Genomic DNA, 8,609 nt, shown 5'->3' with positions numbered 1-8,609 from the left:
AATAACTCAAAATATATTATTAACATATAATATGATTCTTTGTACCTCTCAATTGGGTACATCCAATGATATTGAACTGGTCCCTCGATTACCTTTGTATTCCTTTAAAATCAATAGTTATGATATTTCTTACTGTATTCCCTCCTTATTATTTGATTGTTTTGTATTTATTATGACATTTTTACTGTAGTTGTGTTATGAGTTTTACAAGTTATTGTATCTATATGTGTTTGTATTTATTATGCTTTGTGTATCATTTTCTAATTATGGACATCGCAAGAGTGTTGTTTGTATCCAATCAACTTAAGATACATATTAAATTTATACATTTGTATTCATTTTTAAAAATCAGTGATGATTTTTCAGATTATAATCCGAATGACATATTTGGTGTATTCATTAGATCATAATAATTATTGTATATGTATGGTTTGAATTATGAGTTATATTATGGTATAAATTTGTATTTATTTGATGTGGTTTCTAAGTTACACTATGAATTTTTTTTTTATTTATATGCTTGCCAAGTTATGTGTTATTTCATACGGAACTCATTTGTGCAGGGAACTGCTTTTTCCTGCAAAAATCTATCCACCCTTATTTTGAATTTATTTGGTGTACTATTTTGAATTTCGTATTCACATTTATTTATGTATTTGAGTTTTTATTTCTCTTCACTTAATGTATGTAGAAATTGCAGTATTTATCTTATCAAATAGAAAAAATAGTATTTCCAGTAGAAAAAATCTTCTTCAAAGTTGTTTGTCAATAATTTTTTTGTTGTATTTTGTTCAAATCTATCTTACCAAAGAGAAACAAAATAATAGATTTTAATCAAAATAAATTGATCATAGATTAGTATTTTCAATTGAATCTTGAATATCGATAATGAAAAAATTGATCAACAATAGGGTCGCCGATGAAGTATTTAGTTTTGAATTGTTAACTGATGAGACTTTAAGTCATTGTTCCTTTTTAAAATTATTCTCTCCCCTAAATTTCTCCTTTCAATTATTTAACAATTGTACTCTTTCCATTAAAATAAATAATAGAATCTTAAATAAGATACATAATGCACTATTTTTGACATTTTTACTAAATACTGAAAGTGTTGACAATGAGTCCTATTGAATGTGAAAATATTGACATTTTGAATTTTCTTTTCAATTTAATTGATTTTGGTTACAATAGATTAGCTCAATTTCATCTCATCCTAGAGGCCCATTTTTTTTGTTCCACGTGGCAAATGACATGGCATTCCGAGTCAAACAAAAAATTCAATAGAATCATTACATGTGTCAAAGATGACAAGTCCGCTCCATAAAGCGTATGTTACATGCCACTTAAATTTGATTGGCCGAAGGAAATCATGTTCCAATCACAACTCCTCTATTCCAAAAATATAAACGAAAAAGGGCCAAAATACCCCTGAACTATAAGAAAAGGTCTAAAACTACCCTCCATCCATCTTTTGGTCTAAAAATACCCTTCTATTAATCGTTCTGGTCTAAAATTACCCCTCCATCCACCTTTTTGCTCACTTATACCCTTGCAACTAACAACCCTCTTTTTTTAAGTGAGCAAAAAGGTGGATGGAAGCGTAATTTTAAAGTAAATAGATGAGTAGAAGAGTATTTTTAGATCAAAAGATGGATGAAGGTATTCTTAGGCATTCTCTTGTAGTTCAGGGATATTTTTGGACCTTTTCCGAACTATAAATAGGGGTACTCATAATTCAGAAAAGAAACAGAGAATTCTGAACAAGAAGCTAAAGAAAATATGTGATACAAACACCATCAAATTCTCTATAAAGCTACAAACTTAAGAATTCAAGCATTCAAGTTCAAGAATGATCAAGATCAAGACCATCAGATTCAAGAACAAGCTCGAAACCTTAAGTTCAAGTAAAAGTCAAGATCAAAAAAAGTTTGAAGTTTAAGTTCATTAGAGATTTAAGAACAAGTTTTAAAGCCCTTGAATTTATATTTGAAAAGACAAATTTAGAGGAATTATATAGCTTGTAACGCTCGCACTTTCAAATAATAAATACGATTTTTGCATAATTTTCCGTTTTTGATTATTATTTTCTCAACGCGAATTTTACTGTCTATAATAAGATTGGTTTTTTTTTCATTAGTCAATGAAAGTTGATCACCTACAAAACTTAAAGCTTTATTCATATTGTATTACAGATTTAAAAGTAATCAATTTAGATTGCTTGATTATTTGTGATTCACTAATTTTATATTTTGCTATCATCATATATTAAGAATATTAATTTCGTTCTGATTTTTTATTTTCACTAAAACATTACTATAACTTGTGCATAAAAAAGAGCATATGAATTTGACAAATTGCAAATTATATATTTGAGGAAAAGGTAATTTATAAAAATTTATTTAAAATATTATTGTATTACGCGAACAAATTTTCTAGTACAATAATAATTAAGGAGACAGTGAGATACTATTTTGATATCTTAATTCAAAACTTTTGACCTGCTACTCAATTAAAAAAAGAAAATGCATTTAAGAATATTAAAGGGCTATATAATAGTAGTTTTTTTTTTCATTCTTCTAATTCGATTCATTTGAATTTAATTTTAAAGATAAAATAATGGGTCTGTTTTAACTTTTATCGCTATATTTCTTTTTTTTTACCCCGAAGAAGCTATGCTTGCCGTTGCTTTTTATTTTTTTGTTATTATCTTTTATATTATTTTCAATGATTTTTTATTTCGATTTATTGAGTGTTTATTTTTAAAGTAACGATACAAATTAAGGTACAGTAGAATATAATAAATGATGATATATATTTTTACAAAGATATAACAAAATTAAAAGGATGATTGTGTTTTCCAAAGTGATAGGAAGTTCAATCAAAGTGGTATTACGTTATTGCCTAATAATTTGAAAAGGATGCATTTGTTTAATATTTTATTGTTACTTTTATAAGATGTTTCTTGAATATTTAAGGACATAAGTGCAACACAACATATACGGTTCATTAAAGGATCAATTCTGGTGGGCTCAATAGAAATAAAGAAAATTGTTATTTGAATATATATTTTAACTTATTTGGTAAATGAATATACTCTTCCATATTTGATGGATGTAAACTGTAAAGTTTCTTGAGCTTTATTTATTTTCATCATTTAAAAGCAATCTCCATAAAATTAGACAATATAGTATATATAAAATTAATTTTAAAAAAACTGATTTTTAACGCTATGTGAAGCACATGGTCAAGTTCTCTATGTTGTGATGGAAAAATAAAGAATGAATCTAAGGAGGACAGCGGATGGGTTGTGAATAATGACAGAGCCAGAAATTTTATTTAATATGTTATAAAATAATGGTGTGTAATTATTAAAATAAAATAAAAATATTCTACTATTTCGAGTTTAATTTGAATCTGAAACTCCGTCATTCATATGACCTATTACCAGTTATCAAAGATAACTTTCGTCAAGAATATCTCACTCTAAATGTATATTCTTTAAATGTGTAATTTAACATACAAATATAAGTAGTAAATGTACGTAATAGACTGTCATGATAATCTAACCGTGTGTTTCTAAAGAGAATATTATAATATATGTGACATATATATATATATATATATATATATATATATCTTATGTAATCAGTACAATTACCATATATTAAAACTTATGTAAAATAATATTTAAAATGTAATTGAGTTATTTATACAGCTTAATTAAACAGTGAAAAGTATCATTAAGAAAAGATATTTATAATTTTGACAAATATATATATTGGTATTTTTTTAAACGTGTGTTATTTTTTTAATGAGAAAAAGAATAAATATATTTCCGAAATATCGTCAATGGTATGAAAAAGGGTCATATTTGCCCTTGTACCCTTAGAAAAGGGTCAAATTCGCCCTTCGTCATACTTTTTTAATATATTTACCCTTACCATCCTATTTTGGGTACATATTTGTCCTTGTACAGTTAACTTTATCATGTTACCATTTTTTTTAGTCCACGTGGCTCCTACATGGAGCCATGTAGATATACTTTCATCATAATAAAAAAATTACTTTCTATTTAGTATTATATTCGATCCATTTAGTAAAATTTGACCCAATCATTATCTGATTCTAATACCCATTCTCTTATCAATTTACCCATCAGAGACAACCTCTTCAATTTTCTCTCCATCGTGTAATATCTCAGAACTTCTCCCAGAGAAAAGATCGTTGAGTTCCAAAACAATGTGTGGATATACAAATACAACTTAGATTGAAGGCTTTGATACAGAGAGAAGAGTCATTCATGTCTTGATTCTGCTAATTGTATCTGTCGCTTTAATTTTACATGTTTAGTTACCGAGTGAAGTGGATTTGCTGGTACATACTCGACACGTCCGTGATGTTGTCGTCCTTGTCATATGGGGTCTTGCACAGAGGTTTAGCAACACCTCAATCAATTCCCTTCTTGAGATAAACACCTAGTAACATATCATGTTCTTTTTTTTTTATTTTTATATTAGTTGGTCTTTTCAGTCTCTAGCTCCAGTAGTTTGGTATTGGTGTTTGTGATTTTGTTTTCGATTTTTTGGTGAGGTATTTAGTTCCCATGTTGCCTATCAGATGAACTCAAATCTTTTTCTATTTTGGTGCAATCATAGTAGAACCAACAATTTAGTATTACAAGAGATCGATGTTATGAACACCTAATTGGTTTCCAATTGTGGTAATGAATGGTGTTGTTTTAAAAAAAATATGTGCTACTTCAGCATTACTAGCAAGATTTGTCTCGTGTCCAATGTACAATACATGATAGTGTAATTATGGAAAACTTTACTAGCTATTACAGGAAAGCTTATTGCACTCCGAGAATCGTAACGTTTAATTATAAGTCAATTCCCAGTTCATCATCATATGATCTGCACAAATACAAACACACAGATTGAACAACCTCTAAATCTAAAGCATTTCACCATATATGTTCCAATGTCAAAATACTACATTCATATAAATTGTCTAGCCAATACTGGACAACTAGAATAGCTACTTAAGCATAATAGAGGTCTGCACAAATACAAACACACGAAATATAGTTGCAGATTTAACATCATTTCAGCACGTCAACATTTTACAATTAACCACTGTTTTCAGCAACATCATGACAATTACATCATAACTAATATAAAGTGTCATAATGTGAGTTTCATGTTCAATGTTCACCACAAAAAAGAGCAAAACTGAAAAGACATTAACTAAAAAATATTGTCATAAACAGTAATTAAAACCTCATGAAACATAACAAAAAGATTTTTCAACCCAATAGATCACTGTTGCCCTTTTCTTGGCTTCAATTTCTTTATTTTTTTGCCTATTTTGCATCTCCAATTGACCATGAGTTATAGCAGCTTTTCCCTTCCATGTGAGGTTGGTTAGTAAGTAGGGAAGATTTGAAGGAACACTTACTCCATTTTGATCACCAACAAAGTTAATAATCCTAGTTCCTGAAGGAATTGGTTCCTGTTGCCTAGCTCGAAATATTGTGCTTTCTGACACTACCATAGGCCTTATAGTAGGATCTCGATCATGATTTGGAAGGTTGATTGTCAAATCTGGATGAACATTACGTTGTAATGTAGTAGCATCTCCCTTGCTTGATATTTGTTTTGAAGTATCAGATAACTCAAAATTTGGCGTATGACTTGGAATACTTGGTCTTGGACCTGAAAATTGTGGTGCATGCTGCCTTAATGTTGGTGTAGACATGAAGTTAACAACATGTCTTTCTTGGGTTGATTGGGTTGCTGTAAGGTTTAAATACATGACATTTTGTGTTTTAATCCATTCTACACCATAATTGAAGATTATGTCAACTAAGGTCATCTTTCATATACTACAAAACAGAACTAGAAACGAAGACATGTAATTAGCAACAGTGAACCAATATATTAATGTTAGTGTTGTGTATAAGTAAACAGATTGTGTATAATGATTATCTATGTGCTTGGACTCTTCAAAAATGTCATTGGATATGCATCACATACTTCAAAAGTAGTGCACTTTTGAAGGATTGATGTGGATATGTTAAACTATTTAGAGAGTCCGAGCAACTTAGGTGATCATCATCTATTTCATTTATATCAGGCTCAACAAGCTTTTGTCTTTCGCAGGAAGGTTTTTCATCTTATTAAGATTTGAGAAGAATCATCAGTGTATATAGCATAAGTGAAGTTACATCGGTGTATATAAGATTTGATCACTAAATTTGTTCATTTGGCTACTGAAGATTGATTTTCAGATGTCATGTCTTCTTGTAGTATTGTAGATGGCTATTGAAGAATTTGAAAGGAAGGCTGCAGCAAAAGCATTCACAATGTAGTAACCATAAGCGTAATTATGCATTGTTTTATCTTCTTTTCTTCCTTTCTCCCCATCCAGTTACAATCAGAAATGGAGGTTGGCCATTTCCAAAATTTCCCTTGGCCCTTTCTTATTTATTTGTAAAATTCTTTTTTTCTTCACAAGTATAGTGAAGATCAACAAATGAGATCATTCATTAGCTGGGAAGTATTTACTGTGAACTAGCTAACACACATTTCTGTTGGTTTAAAATAAAATAGCAACATTCCAAAAGCAAGTTAGAAAAAAGTATTGTATATTATCCCAAGGAATAATCTCTCTCGTCTCTTTATGTCTCTTTTTCTTTGATATTTGTTATCAAAGTGAAGTTTGAAAAATAGTAAAATATATATTGAAAAAGTTTATGTGTCATCACTGTTCTTCATTTGCTCTAGTTATTAATTGTTTTATTAGATAGTAAATTGCTTCCACATAGAAAGCTGACATCCAATCAAGAAATAATTATTTTGGACAATTAGACCTTCTTTAGCTATAGTTGTTATACTTTTGAATCATATTTTATTGTTATAAGGCTAATCTCTGGGTGATTGTGGTTGTTGAGATGGTAGTAAAATTACTTCCAAATGGTAGTTTTGATTTGATTTTAAAGTAACAATCTCTTGATAATAGGTGTAGTAACTATCATGTAGTGCTTGTCTTAACTGTAGATAAATTTCATATATGAATGTTTCTTTGAAAGACTCTAAGTTTGAGTTCAAAACATGTGAACTTACGTGACCACAGTAACACATCCAAGAACCATAAACCTCGAAAAGGGAAAGTCTTACTAACATTATAATATTCATTGTGTCATTCAATAAGGGACAAAAATCATATTAAAAACAAATAGATACCATATACAGCCAGCTATTTTTTTTAAATTTATATTCAATGAGATTTAAACTAGTAAACATCAAATTCTAAATCAAAAAGGAAAACACTAACTGTTATGGAAAATCTGAAATTGACAATCCTAATTTCTACCATAGAGTGAAAAGAGAGATTAGCACAAGCATAAAGATAAAATTACGAACTCTACAGTTTTCAAGTTTATAATGGATAACACCGACGAACTCTAATTACAATAAAAGAAGATATATACCAATTTTGATATTTTTGTGCAGATTTTGGAAAAAATCAAGAAACAAATACCATACAAAAAGGGTAAAGAGATGATCTAAGGATAGAAATCTTACCTATTGTTGGATCTTCTCTCAATCAAGACATGAATGCCTCTTGTTACCGTATGAATCGTTCGTGTGCAAGATTATGGGTAGAAAATTAGGGAAATTAGGTGTGATGGATTTTCACTAAATAGAGAGTAATTTTTAATTTAATTACAATAATAATAATAAATAATAATAATAATAATAAGAATAAGAATAATAAAAGTATATCCACATGGAGCCATGTAGGCGTCACGTGAACTAAAAAAATGGTGACATGATAAAGTTAACTGTACAAGGGCAAATATGTACTCAAAGTAGGATGATAAGGGCAAATATATTAAAAAAAATATGACAAAGGGTAAATATGACACTTTTCTAAGGGTACAAGGGCAAATATGACCCTTTTTCGTTAATGGTATATAAATATTCTTCGTCATACTTTACGTTCATTAATACCCCTGCCATCCAAAATTCAATGCACATTTACCCCTCCCACTAACACAAAAGTTATATAGTACACGTGGCGCAATCCTACGGCCCTAACCAATTTGATCAAGTATTTATATTAAAATTCAAATACCCACCCTGTTACCCTTTTAATCCGCCTATTTATCCATTTCCCACTCAAATAAACCCATTTTCTTTTAATTCATCTTCTCTACCCATCAAAGATGATAAAATTTAATTAATTTTCCATACTCATTAAAAGTTGAGCTAACATCATAAGTTTCAAAATTCAATAATTTGTGCATTAGTAATTTTAGAATCATATTTACTCAACCATGAGGCCAAGCACCAATCCCTAGTGGCGGCCGCGAAACACCACTACTAGCATAGCAACAACAATCATCAGAAAAACATGAAAGGAAGAGAATGTGGGGTCAAAAAGAGGCAAAAATTAATGGGGAAGTGAGTGGAACATTGGGAATAGCAAGTGGGTCAATAAATTCTTGCCGAGAATATATCGATTTAATCTCATAAATTCCGATTGATATGAGAAGACAGTGGCTGAATTAACTCTTGCTGGCGTTCATTGTCGGAAGTTAAGGA

General features: G+C 29.5%; 1 long non-coding RNA gene across 2 annotated transcripts; it reads right to left on the bottom strand.

Moving 5' to 3' along the window:
* Positions 1-5,069: 5,069 nt before the first annotated feature.
* On the bottom strand, positions 5,070-7,720 carry LOC107009487. 2 transcript variants are annotated; one of them, XR_001455416.2, is made up of 2 exons: positions 7,587-7,720; positions 5,070-5,897 (listed from the first exon to the last, which is right to left on the bottom strand). It is a non-coding gene; the product is annotated as an uncharacterized LOC107009487 (long non-coding RNA). The 2 variants fall into 2 exon arrangements; XR_001455417.2 differs by having other exon boundaries at positions 5,070-5,837.
* Positions 7,721-8,609: the final 889 nt, after the last annotated feature.

Source organism: Solanum pennellii, chromosome 2 (assembly GCF_001406875.1).
Source record: "Solanum pennellii chromosome 2, SPENNV200".
Taxonomy (NCBI): Eukaryota; Viridiplantae; Streptophyta; class Magnoliopsida; order Solanales; family Solanaceae; genus Solanum; species Solanum pennellii.
The sequence above is the reverse complement of the archived record's forward strand: the minus strand, read 5'-3'. Positions and strand labels throughout refer to the sequence as shown.